Below are 15,627 nucleotides of genomic sequence, written 5' to 3' on the forward strand. Positions count from 1 at the left end.
GATCTGCGCCACCTAAAGAGATGGTGCAGAACAGAGCAGCCTGGAGCCATTCTGCGCTGCCTGGGAATGGGGCTAGGATCCAGCATAATTGCCAGGTCCTGGCCCCATCTCCTGCTCCTTGCCCGCCCTCCCCCACCCTGAAATGCCTCCTCCTTGTCTTTCCCATGCCCCCCCCCCGAATTCTACACCAGCCAGGCTCAGTCAGTGTGAACTTACCTTCCATTGGCACGGTGGAGGCTGGATGCAGCATCCTCAGGCCAGTGCACCTCTGTGCGCTGGCCCAGCTGAGATGCAAGCTGGGAGATGCAAACATGCTTTATTGCAACCCTCCCGAGCTGGCACAACAGACTTGCACTGTCCCAAGGCTCAGTTAGGATTGTACCCTAAGCAATACACTGTGTACATGAACTGCAGAATTGCACCTCAGTCACAGATTCACTCTGCCTAATAATATTACTTATTGAACATACTTGTAGGAAAGTGGTATACAAATATTATAATTGTCATTAATACACTCTCAGTCCAATCCTAACTAACTTTACAGTGCTGATGCAGCCGAATTGCAACACCAAGGTAAGGGAATAAACATTCCCTGACCTTGAGGAGGCCTCCATGATTGCTCCCGACCACAGAATGCAGTTTATGCCCAGTGGCAAGGCTGTATCAGTGCTGGAAAATTGGATAGGATTGGTTCTCAATATACACAAATACACTTAACATTTGTATAGAGCTTTCTATTTGGGCAAAGTGCTTTCCATATATTGAAAATATATAAATGATAATTGATGCAGAAGAACAATGTATCTTGACTAATAACAACTGTTCACTATTTCCTCAATGGATTTGTTCACACTTTTTAGAGGGAAACCATTAATACCATTGTTGATTGTGACATTTGACACAGTGTAACAGAAAAAAGAGGCAACACCTGGGAGTAGGGTGTGTGTCCCTGAAGCCAAAGATGCTACTGGAAGCCTCGGAGTCTGTGTGGGAAGAATTCTTCTGAGACAAACCCTGAGAAAAGAGTTACTGACTTGGAATGTTGTGTTCAGTGGCGGATAAATAAAACTTTTTGTTGTTCTCAAACTGGATCTGTTACCCTGCACATGCTGGATCTGGTCTGATCTTGGAAGCTAAGCAGGGTCAGGCCTGGTTAGTACTTGGATGGGAGACCGCCTGGGAATACCGGGTGCTGTAGGCTTATACCATAGTCTTTCGAGACTGAAGGTTGCCAACCAACCAACTGGATCATTGTCATATCTGAAGAATAATCTGCCTGGTTGAGCTGCTGGAGTGGGCCACAAATGAACTCAACAATATTCAGTGATTATGCTCCAAAAGTGGCTTTGAAGGAAGTGTTAAGGGACTGAAACAGAACGATAAACAACAGTGAACTGAACCCTGAAATAGGTCAGCTGGCTATGAAATCTCTACCATAAGCCATGCTTTAGTTTCCATTATTGGCACCCTCCATTGCCGTGCAGGCATATGGCTGCTCATTCCAACAAAAAGAAGAGCATCCCGCTGGTACCTCAGCAGGAGACGTGAATGAAAAGTGGGATTTTTTTCCCCCCTCAAAAATATAGCATTTGCAATATATTCAAGCACTGGGACATCAGAAAAAAAAGAGGCACCAACTGTTTACTCCATATGCCACTGAGGACAGAATGAGAGGCAACTGGTTCAAAAGACAGAAACACAGGTTTAGCTTAAGCCTTAGGAAGGCTGTCACACTGCACATTTACTCAAAAGTATATCCCAAGGTGATATACTTGGGATGGTACTGATGGTATTTTACTGTAAAATACAGTAAAATACTGATGGTATTTTACTACCTAACCGATTTGTGTAGAGCAGGGGTGTCCAAACATTTTGGCAGGAGGGCCACATCATCTCTCTGACACTGTGTCGGGGGCCAGGAAAAAAAGAATTAATTTAAAATTTAAAATTTGAATAAATTTAAATAGATGAATATATCAGAGATGGAACTTATATGAATGAATGAAGGTGTTGCAGTAGCTCAAGGCCTATAAAAGGCCTTGCACAAAGCAAGGCCAGCCTTTCCTTCGCTGCCACTGCTGCATCACAGATGTGAAACAGCAAGTAGTGGAGGGAGCCCTTGTCCCATAGCTCAGGTGAGAAGTCAAACAGTCGTCCTCTTGCTGACAGCAGTTGCGTCGAGCCAGCATGGGCTCTAACAAATCTCTGGAGAGCCAGAGACTCATTGGAGACTGGGGGCTCCCCGAGGGCCTGATTGAGAGCCCCTGAGGGCCGCAAGTGGCCCCCGTGCCGGGGTTTGGGCACCCCTGGTGTAGAGTAACAGCCTTAGCTCTAAGCTGTTCACCTATGGAATGAACAGAATCCAGAACAGTGCACGCCAGCTTACCACCGCTGTGCACTGTTGCAAACATGCTGTGAGGCATGTTTGCAGGCCCTACTGCCAGGCAGCCACTGGAGCTCTGCCACTTGGCGGTCTTGGGGACCGCCGAGCAGTAGAGAGGTAAGTGGGGGTAAGGGGGAGGTGAGGAGGAAGCATCCGGGGAAGGGGAGGAGAGGTGAAGGGCAGGGAGAGGGCAGAGAGGAGGTGTTACAGGGAGGCGGGGAGAGGGTGGGGAGGAGGCATGTTGGGGGGAGGGAGGTGGGACTGAAGGAGCTTTGCTCCACCAGATCCACAGCCTCCACGTTGGGCTCACCACTCCACACAAACACTCTTGATTCACCGCCAACCTTTTGGTTGGCGGTGAATCGAGTAGCCCCATTGCGGGGCTACTCCATTTACCCAGGGGGAAGAGACGAATGTCCCCTTCTCCCAAGAAGCTGCTGGCAGCTGCCCAGAGTGCGCAGCTCAGGATTGTGCCGCTAGTCATCAGGAGCTGTTGAGGGATCCATTTTGTCAGGCGTTTTCGAGAAAAAGAATGCAGGGAAACATCAAGAAATGTTCAGTAATCTATCTTAGAAGCCAGCAGGCTTGATAGGAAAAAAATAGCATCAAACATAGTATTAAACCAGAGTAATCTGGGAACAGTGGTAATTTGTGAAGTGCAGGAACAAGACATATCTCCAGAGCCAAATGTTCAGTAGGCCTTATGTGAAATTCCTGAGTAAAATGGTCACCTTATTGAAACATGAGCAACATACAGTCTCTCAGGCAAGCCTTGCAAAAGAGGGCCGGAACCTTCACTTATGCCCCAGGCAAATTTCTCAGTTTGTCGCCTGGTGAGCCTGACGCCTCTTCTCAACCTTCTCTTCTAAGGTCCTCTGAAAAAAGTTTCAAAGGCAGCACTGGGGTGCCACTGCTGATGACTCCATTGCCACTGCTGTAAGAGAAATCTTCCCCTCAACTATGCCCCTGGTTGGGATAGAGAAATGCATGTATTTTCCCAGCCAGCTGCTCTGTCTCAGAACAATGTTCAGCAGTTGGCTGCTGGGACTATTTACTTAGCAGTCCATCTGAAAAAAACATCCAGGTATGCTTTTTGTCAGAAGTTCAAATTTCCAAGATGTGGATCTAATTCTTGTTTCATGTCCCTTCCCTGAATCCTTGCTTTATTCCTTCTTTCACATGACAGCTTACCATCCTGTTTGTCTTTCTGGGACAGCTGGAACAGACTCCAGCAGACTGGACTGGACCTGGAATTCCTGAGCTGTGATTCTCCAAAATCAGGTGGATTTGATGGAGAATTCCAGTTTCTGTGGAATTGTTTTGTGAAGCGCTGGACTCCACGCTGCCAGCACACCTGCCAAGTACCATATACAGTACAGCTAGAAGCTCTACTCCTTTCCTGCGGTTCTCAGAGTGAAATAGGGGCCCTTTAAACATTACTCAAGTCCTGCATGGACAGCTTTTTTCATGAATGGTGCTTGGCTATCTGGGAGAACATTTAAATGAACCCTATCTTCCATGAAAAAAATATTCCACATTGCCCCCACACTTACGTGGCTGAGGCATTCAAAAATTCAAAAGCTGTTATGTGTGAGTCTTGGGACAGAAAAACTCTGTTCTTTGTTCTATCATTATTTCAAGTTGTATTGGCAGGTATCAGGAACACTGCTTTGTTAGTGGTGGCCCCACAACTGTGGAATCCTCTACCATGATTCCATCTTTCCTGTTTCTAAGCAGGCTTTGAAGACACTTCTCTTTTGCAAGGCTTTAAACACTTGATTGAATTCTTCTGTCCTGTAAGACCATAATCTTGTGTGGTGCTGTGCTGTTTCTTATGCATCTTCAGCCCCTGGGAGAAGCAGGTCACAGCTTTATTGTCTGCCACACATTTTCAGAACAGTGTCTTAGCGATAAGGCATTGTGCTCAAAATGTGTGGCAGAGAACAGAGCAGTGACCTGCTTCTCCCAGGGTGACAAAGTAAGCTATGGGCAAGCAGCTGTTCACACTTGATTGTCAGAAAGCAAAATCAACTCCCATATACACAGGAAACGTCCATCCCTGATGTTGTTGAGGTTCTGATGGGGTTAACACAAGACAGCTTCTGAAGTACAAACAGCAAATCTTCTCTCTCTCTCTCTCTCTCATAAAAAAATGTACCTTGCCTGGTCTGATGGGAGTGTTCAAGCTCGAAGGAGGGCTCTCATCCAAATTATTAACAGTGACTTTTCCTTTATAGCAGGGATTTTACCCTGGAGGAGAAGAGAGAGAAAGAGGCAGAGTCAATGTCACGGATAAAATTCAAGCCCAAACCAAATTTTCATGCTCTAGTTATTTGGCTGGATCAGAGGTCTTGATGGAGATCCTTGAGAATGTGGGGGAAAAAAAGTAACAGTGAACATGTGAAAGCAGAGAGGAAGCTGTAAATATTCTCCATAGATTCCCCCCCCATTCCACTTTTTTTAGGGGAGATTGAAGTACTACATGGATCATGAATTCAGTTTCTTTGATCTAGAAATTGCCTGATAGAGAACCCATATTCAAGTGACAGCCAATGAACGATTAGTAGACACTTGACCCATCACCCACAATGACCTCTTCCAACAACACTAGATGCAGTTAATGGCTTTTCATCTCCATCAATTAGATCCCTGTGCTATCCTTTAATTCTGAGGCCATTTTGTCTCCCATTCCTCTTCTTGCTTTCTGGAGCCACCATTAAAATAATAAATCAGGTAGGGCCAGAAAAGAGATGTTCCTCCTACTCTTTATGTGCCTGAATTGGTTTTCCATTCTTAGTAGCAGGAACAGCTATTAATAGTTCTGTTGCACATTGGCAGGCAGGAACAACACATTAGAATGCAGATTAGATCATCTCAAGGCCGCCTTTGCCATGAAATGACTTAAAGCATTTGCCTGGAGTGGCAGCTTTGGAAGGGTGGTGAATGGACGAGCTCCCAGCCCCACTGTCCACTGCCCTCTCCAGCCCACCTTCTCTAGCATCCAGTGCTACTGTGAGGAGGGGAAACAAAAGCTGGCAAGGCTCTAGCTTCTCCCCACATAGCTGGTGCTTATGAAGCACCAAGCAGGGCAGATAGAAGCAATTGGGAGCCCACGGCCTTCCTTTCCCTACACTTGCCAGAGCAAAATGTGCATCTTCTCTCCTTCACGTGGCTTCCGTTTAAAAAGATCAGATGTAGCATGTGCCCTCCCCAGCAGGTACTGCCCCTGTTCATTTCAAAGAGAAGCCAAATGACTGAGAGAATGCACACAGAGCTCTGAAAAGGGAAGTAGGGTGGGGATTCCTCTCTTCCTTCTCCCCCCATCCTCCTGCCTCATCCATGGGGGTGGCAAAATTGGGGAGATTCAGGCATCGTGGTGATACATGATTACATTGTGATAGCTGCTGTAAACTGGTGAGAAATGGAAACTTAAGGAGCGCATCCAGCCCAACTATCCTTCTTGACTGCATAAGGGCTTTTCCAGTTGAAATTCGACTGACACAAACCATATACCTGCCATAGCTTAATCAGACTTGGTTTACTGCAGTTTTCAACTAATGCTGCTTCTAGCGCTGCTTGACCTCTATTAATTACGTTTGAAACCCATCTTTCTTCCATGGTAGAGCTAAAGAAGATGGGTTCCTAACTGATCTCCCATCTAGGCACCATCCAGACCATGAGTTGCTTCGTTTCAATGAATTGGCTGCATTATAATATTATCTGTTTTGTTCTCAATACCTTTTCTAATGATGCCAAGCAAAGAATTGGCCTTCATCACTGCCGCCGCATACTGGGTTGACACTTTCATTGACCTGTCCACCACCACCCCAAGATCTCTCTCCTGATCTGTCACAGACAGCTCAATCCCCTTTTAAAGGCATGTAAACCAAATGCCATCATCACATCCTGTGGCAAGGAGTTCCACAGATTAAGTACACGCTGAGTAAAGAAATGTTTACCAAGAATCTCAAAATCCTAGCAGGTACCTAGTGACTCCCTGCAAATAGGCAAGTGGTCCACCAAGGCACTGTGGTCTATTTCTTCCTCACCCCACTTTTTAAATATGCATTTAAGACAGGTTTGAGAAAAATTCTGATTTTATTTTTGTCCAATTCTATTAGGACTCTCCCCCCCCCCCGCCGCTGCATCACTCCTCATGCTCCCGAATAATGTGGAAGCAATCAGCAGGGTGCCAGCTGATCACATTTCATATGAGCTGCTACATTCGCTTGAATTAGCAGTGTCTATTTTTAGGCTGAATTTTCCTTACAGGTACATAACAAAGGGTACACAAGGGAGAAGCTAATTAACTGACTGGCCATTCGAGACTTGCCTGGAAGGTCAAACTACTTTCAGGTCCGTGCCAGCAAAAACAGCTGTCAACATTTTGATTGTGTTGTTACTAATCGTAGAGAGAGTTTTCAACGGCTTGGGCTTTATCAGCATTATCAGGTCTCATGCCTTCATTCTTATGCCTTATGGTCAGGCTACTGGCATCGGCTGCTTCTGAATCCATGGAATATTTTTTGCGACTCCTGATTTGCAGCATTCTTGTTTTTGTGGAGCTGGGATCATCGCAGACAAATCGATTCCAGATAGCTGACAAAGATACCAGTTACGATCTAGCAAAGCCACTTGCATTTTTACACATTCACATCCACAAACACAAAAGTGGCATATATGCATCCAGCACATTTTGCTACTCTTGGCTTGATGCCCCATCTTCCCAGAACTGGAAGTAGTAGTGGCAACAGAAAGAAAAAAAAATATGGATAGCACAGGTGCACAGAAATATACAGATGGCTGGGGAGGCCTTTGCCACGTTAGCCTTCTCCAGCCTTACAGGGCTCTGGCACCTCCCATCCAGCTGGTCTCCAACCATTTCTTAGTCCTGTCCCTCTCCTTATAGTCCCCTTCCTGGTTCAGCCCACCCAGCCTGGTCACCTTCTGAGTCCTAAGCCCCCACTTCTGGGAGACAGAAAGGCTCCTGAAGACATTTGCCATGCCTTGCTGCTCCAACATACGCTGGTGCACTCTGCTGAATGGGCTGACAGCTTGCGCCCTGTCCCACCGATGCCTTTCCAGGACCTGGTCCTGTGTCCATTGGGCAGGTCGCTCCCTGGGTCTAGTAAGACTGATGACATTCCTGCCTATGAATTCAGCCTACTTAGGCACCTTCACTTGGAGGGGTGGGGATAGTTCAGAAGTAGTTCATTTGTTCTGAATGCAAAAACCCCTGGGTTCAATCCAGTGGCCTAGATGCCTTTTAAACTGGATTGGACAGACAGGTTGCTGAATGGGAAGTCTGGACAGGGGTTGCCTGACTCTGATTGGTCCTTGCCTTGCCTTGCCTTGCTCTGATTGGTCTGATTGGCTCCTTGCCACAGGAGGTGGGGGTGATGGCTTCTGATGGCCTAGGTGTTTTTCAAAGGGGGTTGGACAGCCAGAGGTGCTGGACACAGGGGTTGGCTGACAGACTCTCTCCCTCTCTGCCCTAGGCTGTCAGGGTCTGTGGGGGGTGGCTTTTCAAGGCATTGCACAGTTTCTGTAGGCAGGTGGGCCTTCCTGTGATCAGCTCTCTGGAGCAGTGAAGCACCCTATCTGGGTCTCCCTGTGTGTCTGGAGCCGAGACCACATGCCATCATTTCAGGGACTGGAAGTGCCCAAAGGGGCGAAGAGTGCAGAACCCTGCATGCCCTGCTGGATGCCTCCCTGGGGGCTGCTATCCACTTGCACCAGCAGGCATGGGTTGGACCATGGCTTGGGTGGCAGGAGGGTGGGCGGGTGGGAGAGAGAGATGGGCCTCTTGGCTGGCTCCCTCCCTCCAGGTGGCTCCTCTCCCATGAGAAGAGTCACCCAGCTGGAGGGGGTGTCAGGAAGGGGAAAGGTGTCTAGGTGGGGATGCTACAGCAGCACCGTGGAGATGGGGGGCACAAAGCAGCGTCTCCCCCTCCTCTCCTGTCTGCCTGCACTAAGGGCTGAACTGAGGGACTGGACAAGGGTAGGTGGGGGATCCCTCCTACCCCTGGTTCCCTCCCTCTGGGCGGCTGGAGGAATGCAGACGACACTCCTTAACACAATATCAAATCGGAGAGGAAACTGGCCTGCTACAGTAGCTCTTTGCTTGTGGATCCGCTTACCAGAAGGAGCGTATAGGAGCTCAGGGACACAGCTGCGGGACCACAGCTGCTGCAGAAGCAAGTTTTGGTATGCACAGGACGCCTTCCATTCTAGTGTGAGTCAAAATACAAGAATGCTAATTTTTGTGCAATGATTTTCTACATTTAAAAGATTTTAGAGAGACTTAGGAATGTGCTTGGTTTTCCATATGACTGTACCAAGCTGCTGTCTTATTATCTGTAACAAAACAGATAATATTATAATGCAGCCAATTCATTGAAACTAAGCCCCACTCTTTAAAAGGTTTATCAGAAAGTAATATTGGTATATTCTGAAAAAGAAAAAGCATTTTTGGTAGTACATTCATTTTAGTTACAGATATTCTTCCCAAAAAAGATAATTTCAGCCTTTCCCATCTTGCAAAATCTTTTTTGATTTCACCCCAAACTTTAACATAATTATTTTGAAATAACATACAATTCGTGTTTGTCAAAATAATACCTAAATACTTAATCTTCTTCTCCACTTTGAACCCAGTCTTATTCATCAACTTCGATTGGTCTTGTTCGTTCATATTTTTAGATAAAATTTTAGTTTTCTGTTTATTTATCTTAAATCCTGCTAATGATTCAAACTTCTTCAACTTAACCATCAACAACTCTATGTCTTTTAAAGGTTTTTCTAAAATCAAAACCATATCATCTGCAAATGCTCTTAATTTAAAACATTCATTTTTAATCTTTGCACCATGTAGTCTTTCATCTTGTCTAATATCTCTACATAACACTTCTAAGGTAAGTATAAATAGAAGTGGCGACAATGGACATCCTTGTCGTGTTCCCTTTTGAATCTCAAACAGTGTTGATAATTCTAAGATTTTAGAGAGACTTAGGAATGTGCTCGGTTTTCCATATGACTGTACCAAGCTGCTGGTGCCATGTGGGCAGATAGACCTGGGCTCTGCATCGGGAAGTCAAGTAAAACTGGACTCCAAAGACTATTCCAGCTGTCACTACTCTCACCCCCGCCCCCGGTTTTGCCCTTCCCACCTTTGGGAAGGGGCCCAAAAGAAACTTTGTACCCCTTGATAAAATTCCTCTTAGAGACCTTGGGGAGGGGCTGACTTTCATCCCATACATCAGATTTCTGAAAGAAAAACAGCGCATCTTACAACAGTCCCATCCTAAGCAGAATCTGAAGGGATCCAGGAAATGGGGCTGCAGCTTGGTGGTCAAGCACATACATTGCACGCAGAAGGTCCCGGGTTCAGTTCTTGGCATTTCCAAGTTGGACTGGGAAACACTCCTGTCTAAAACCCTGGAGAGCTGTTGCCAGTCAGTATAGAATAGATACTAAAGTATTGCCCTAAATTAGGGGCGTCCAAACTTTTTGGCAGGAGGGCCACATCATCTCTCTGACACTGTGTTGGGGGCTGGGGAAAAAAGAATTAATTTAAATTTCAAATTTGAATAAATTTACATAAATTACTATATTAGAAATGGAACTTCTATGAATGAGTGAAGGTCTTGCAATAGCTCAAGGCCTATAAAAGGCCTTGCGCAAATCAAGGCCGGTCTTTCCTTCACTGCCACTGCTGCATCACAAATGTGAAACAGCAAGTAGTGGAGGGAGCCCTCGTCCCACAGCTCAGGCAAGAGGTTGAACAGTCACCCTCATGCTGAGAGCACTCGCGTCGGGCAAGCATGGGTTCCACCAGCAAGTCTCTGGAGGGCCAGAGTCTCATTGGAGTCTGGGGGCTCCCCAAGGAAGGCATTGGTAGTCCCCGAGGGCCGCAAGTGGCCCCCGGGCCAGGGTTTGGGCACCCCTGCCCTAAATAGACAAATGGTCTTACTCAGCAGACAACAGCTTTATACATGTCAGAAGTGCCTTTCCTTCAAGGAGTAGCAGGAAGGCAAGCTACTTGTGTGGGGAGAGTGTTTGTTTGCTTTGTTCTCCCCCCCCTCCCCCCCCCAATGGTGCCAACTGTGACTGGGAACTCTGAACTGAAGGCAGTGGTGCCTTTTTGAATTAATTTTCACACAGCAAACTCTAGCAGAAAACATTTCTCTGGAAATGACCTGCTTAGATCAATGTTTTTGGATCCACCTCCATCACAGGTTACAAGCCATAATGGGCATGTACAGTCTGAAGTTAGCTGGTGGTTCATCATGAGGGCCGTCTAGGAATTTTTTTTCTGTCATCTGAATAGACCATGGACAGCGGTTTTTTCACCTGTCCCAGACTGGCGAGAGGAGGACAGTGTGCTCAGTAGGTTTCATGTTTTAAAAATTGGTCACTTGTGCTTAATAAAATGGTCCAAGTTAAACCCAAGCCAGTCTGGTGTTTTCATTGTGTGTGTGTGTGTGTGTGTGTGTGTGTGTGTGTGTGAGGGTAAATAGAATGCCAGATGCAAGAGAGTGGCAGCAAGATGCAAAGCATCTGTCTTTTGTACTCCCTGAGACATCTGGTTGGCCACTGTGAGATACAGGAAGCTGGACCCCTGGACCTGATCCAGCAGGGCTCTTATGTTCTTAAGTGCATTGGGGTTTTCTTTTCTTTGTTTGATTTGTAAATTGCATACCTCATGCCTGGTTTGCACAAGTACCAATCTGCCAGCTGCTTTTAAGTGAAAAAAGCTTGTGAAAGCTGGAAAGCACTCTACACATGTTCAGAGACAGCTTCTTCTCTCCCGTCCATTGCAGGACTAAAACCTGCTGCTGGAAACAAAGTTCAGAGCTGATCCTTGAGTCCTGGCTCCAATTAAGCCAAGGAAAAGTTTAGGCAGATGGTAGAAACTAAATTCCACTATGAAGAACCTCAGGAACTATCCAATTGTCCCACAACATCCCAACGACGCAGATGGGATTCTAATATGAAAGGACTAGATGGAGCAGATGACTGGATATACACCAAATCCAGTGAGTCAATGTCATAACAAAATTGTTAATCTGCCAAACAAACATGGTTCCAGTTATTTATTGTATAAAACAGCCATTCTCACAAATTTAGTGCTGGGACCCACTTTTTAGAATGATAATCTGTCAGGACCCACTGGAAATGATGTCATGACTGGAAGTGACATCATCAAGCAGGAAAATGTTTAACAATCTTAGGCTGCAATCCTATCCACACTTTCCCAGGAATAAGTCCCATTTACTGTCATTGTTAAAAGCATATACACAGTAACTTGTTAAAAGTACAGGTCTGTCACAATCCCCAAATGCAGTCACATACAATGGTAGCCTCAAGTCTAATACATTAAAAATAAAATATTGAAATGAATGGGGACCCACCTGAAACAGGCTCACGATCCACGTGGTGCGTCCTGACCCACAGTTTGAGAAACACTGGTATAGACCAAAAAATGGGGGGAAAACCCTGCACAGTATTTAAAACTGAGGAATCAATATCCAAAGCACATCAGAGTGTATTCAATGCTGATAAATATTTTCTCCCTTATAGACATTCTCCTCTGACTACTGATGCTCAATTAAGCTTCAGCTGTATAGGTTTTTTCTTTCCCTTGCCCTTCCTTCCATTTTATGTCAGTTTGTGAAACCGAGATTAGGCTATATGCACCAAGGGTTAAACAAGCTGCTACTTGCGAGGGGGAGCACTGCTGCCCCATCACCATTATAGCCATACCCCTTGGCATTTATAAATCAGGCAGCAGCCTCTAGGGCAGCTATTTTCAATCACTGTGCACACTGTGTGTGCTGCACACACAGGGCACACTGGTGTGCTGCAAATAGTCCCCCAGGCATGCTGTGGGCCTTTGGTGGAGGGTCATTTATTAGCAGGGCCATTGGGGGGGTGTGAGGCCCCTACCAACAGCATGGTGTGCCTTGGCAATGATCCAAAAACTGATAGTGTGCCCTGACAATTTTTAGTGCCTTGTCAGTGTTCTGTGAGACAAAAAGGGTTGAAAATTGCTAGGGCCTCTAAAAAGTTTGAGAACCACTGCTCTAGTATAAGATTTAAGAGCTAAATGGAGTTGCCTCCCCCAGATTACTGGAGAGTCCCTAAATTGGTGTAGATGTCTTCAAATCAAACAATAGTGGAACTTGGGCAGTCTGGGAAATATAACAAACCACTTCCTTCCAGGGGAACTGAGACCAGGCAAGTAAAACTAAAGAAATCTCTTAATTGGCTACCAAATATCAAAGCAATGGAGGGGAAAATGCAACAATAAAAAACAAGGCACTGATAACCCAGCCAAAGGTGAAAAAAGTGAGAAGGAAAGAATAGCAAGGATGTTAAAATGCAAGCAGGAAATAGAATAGGATAGAACCTCCCTTATGCTCTGCAAGGGTCTTGGCTCTTACACCCATTCTTCAGCAGGATGGGTGGGCAAAACCTTGTGAAAAAGCATCAAATGCTTCTGACCTTGACAAGTGTGTTAAAGGGGGGGCAGGGTGTAACTCCACTTTTTATAACCTGTGGGCTTTGTATAACCAAGTTTCACCTGTAGGATTGGGCAGGTGTGTCATGATCACCTGAGTCCTGAATTGCCTATGCAGGCTTAGTCAATGAGCTCTGTTTACCAGAGGCAAAGAAGAAGATGCTTGAACAATAAACAACAAAGTAGAACAGACATGGCTACTGTCTTTGAATGACTCAGCAGCCTGTTTGCAATGCTGAGAAATCACAGAAGCCTGTGAGGTTGCAGAAAGATCCAAACTAAAATACAAATGTTTTTGTTTTTTTTAAATGGGAGAAGTGGGGATTTTCACAACAGTGTTAAATTAAATACATCATTTAGCAAGTATCCTCTTTGTCTCCTCTGTCCTGTGCTATATTATTCCTTTGATTTGTCTTGGTCCCAGTTGCAATCTACACTGTGACCACTTGGTGGGGCCAAATGGCTTGTTCAATTGAAAGAGAAGCTCTGCTTGCTTAAATTTAACCCCATCTTTAACTCAGCTACATAAAAAGCAAAACACAGAGATGGTAGATTGACAATGATATGTATATTAAACAAAGGCAAGGGAGTCCAGGGCCACGTGAAGTTCTTCTAGGGTTGGTTCACTGTCAAGCTCTTCCAGCACAGCCAGGCACCCAATGTTGTTCAGTGCTTCTTCGGTGACTACATTTTCTCTGGAATATAGCTCAGAGTAGTGCTGCACCCAGCGTTCCATCTGCTGCGCCCGATCCTGGATGACCTCGCCTGCGGCAGACTTCAGAGGGGCAATTTTCTTCTGTGTTGGACCTAGGGCCTGCTTGATACCATTATACATCCCCTTGATGTTGCCCGTGTCAGCTGCTATCTGTATCTGGGAACAGAGCTGGAGCCAGTAATCGTTAGCACATCTCCTGGCAGTCTGTTGGACTTTGCTGCAAGCAGCTCGGAGGACCTGCAGGTTGCGCTCACTGGGACAGGCCTTGTATGCTGGAAAAGGACTGGGACAGGCCTTGTACACCTGGAAAAGACAGCATCCCTGCTGAAGTCCTAAAGTGCTGCAAAGAGATCATCGTCACTGAGCTGCATGAAATCCTCTGTCTTTGCTGGAGAGAAGGTGGAGTACCTCAAGACATGAGGGATGCAAACATCATCACGCTGTACAAGAACAAAGGTGACAGGGGTGACTGCAACAACTACCGCGGCATCGCTCTCCTTAGCGTTGTAGGAAAGCTGTTTGCCCGAGTTGCACTAAAGAGGCTCCAGGTACTTGCAGAGAGCGTCTATCCAGAATCGCAGTGTGGCTTCCAAGCCAACAGGTCCACCACTGATAAGGTATTCTCCCTTAGACAACTGCAGGAGAAATGCAGGTAACAACGACAGCCACTCTTTATAGCCTTCATAGATCTCACAAAGGCTTTCGACCTGGTCAGCAGAGACGGCCTCTTCAAGATTCTCCCCAAGATCGGATGTCCACCCAGGCTCCTCAGCATCATCAGATCTTTCCACAAGGACATGAAGGGCACTGTTGTCTTCGATGGCTCCACATCAGACCCCTTTGACATCCGAAGCGGAGTGAAGAAGGGCTGTGTTCTTGCGGCAACCTTGTTTGGGATTTTCTTCGCTGTCCTGCTGAAGCATGCCTTTGGAACTGCAACAGAAGGCATGTGCACATGCCCAATCTTGTCTGATCTTGGAAGCTAAGCAGGGTCAGGCATGGTTAGTACTTGGATGGGAGACCGCCTGGGAATACCGGGTGCTGTAGGCTTATACCATAGTCTTTCAAGACTGAAGGTTGCCAACCAGAAGGCATCTATCTCCGGACCAGATCAGATGGAAAGCTCTTCAACCTCTCCAGACTGAGAGCAAAGTCCAAAGTCCAGCTGAAATGTCTGCGTGACTTCCTCTTTGCCGACGATGCAGCTGTCACTACCCACTCTGCCAAAGATCTCCAGCAGCTTATGGATCGTTTTAGCAAGGCCTGCCAAGATTTTGGACTGACAATCAGCCTGAAGAAAACACAGGTCATGGTTCAGGATGTGGACTCACCTCCCTGCATTACAATCTCTGCGCATGAACTGGAGGTTGTCCATGACTTTGTGTACCTTGGCTCAATGATCTCCGACACTCTTTCTCTCGATACCGAGCTAAACAAGCGCATTGGTAAATCAGCTACCACGTTTTCCAGACTCACAAAGAGAGTCTGGTCCAACAAGAAGCTGATGGAACATACCAAGATCCAAGTCTACAGAGCTTGCGTCCTGAGTACACTTCTGTACTGCAGCGAGTCATGGACTCTTCGCTCACAACAGGAGAGGAAACTGAACGCTTTCCACATGTGCTGCCTCCAATGCATCCTCGGCATCACCTGGCAGGACAAAGTTCCAAACAACACAGTCCTGGAACGAGCTGGAATCCCTAGCATGTATGCACTGCTGAAACAGAGATGCCTGCGTTGGCTCGGTCATGTCGTGAGAATGAATGATGGCCGGATCCCAAAGGATCTCCTCTATGGAGAACTTGTGCAGGGAAAGCGCCCTACAGGTAGACCACAGCTGCGATACAAGGACATCTGCAAGAGGGATCTGAAGGCCTTAGGAGTGGACCTCAACAAGTGGGAAACCCTGGCCTCTGAGCAGCCCGCTGGGAGGCAGGCTGTGCAGCATGGCCTTTCCCAGTTTGAAGAGACACTTGGCCAACAGTCTGAGGCAAAGAGGCAAAGAAG

The 15,627-nt window shown here is 46.5% G+C and overlaps 1 long non-coding RNA gene across 5 annotated transcripts in view; it reads right to left on the reverse strand.

Annotated features, from left to right (window-relative positions):
• The window catches only part of LOC136640139 (uncharacterized), a 63,037-nt gene that overhangs the window by 19,247 nt on the left and 28,163 nt on the right, over positions 1–15,627 (reverse strand). For 4 of the 5 annotated variants that reach the window (XR_010793768.1, XR_010793769.1, XR_010793771.1 and 1 more), the window contains one exon: positions 4,542–4,633. The exons of the other annotated variant lie outside the window; for it this stretch is intronic. This is a non-coding gene — a long non-coding RNA (uncharacterized lncRNA). The remainder of the gene's footprint in view (positions 1–4,541; positions 4,634–15,627) is intronic. 5 annotated transcript variants of the gene reach the window in all.

The sequence above is a fragment of the Tiliqua scincoides genome, chromosome 2 (assembly GCF_035046505.1).
Source record: "Tiliqua scincoides isolate rTilSci1 chromosome 2, rTilSci1.hap2, whole genome shotgun sequence".
Taxonomy (NCBI): Eukaryota; Metazoa; Chordata; class Lepidosauria; order Squamata; family Scincidae; genus Tiliqua; species Tiliqua scincoides.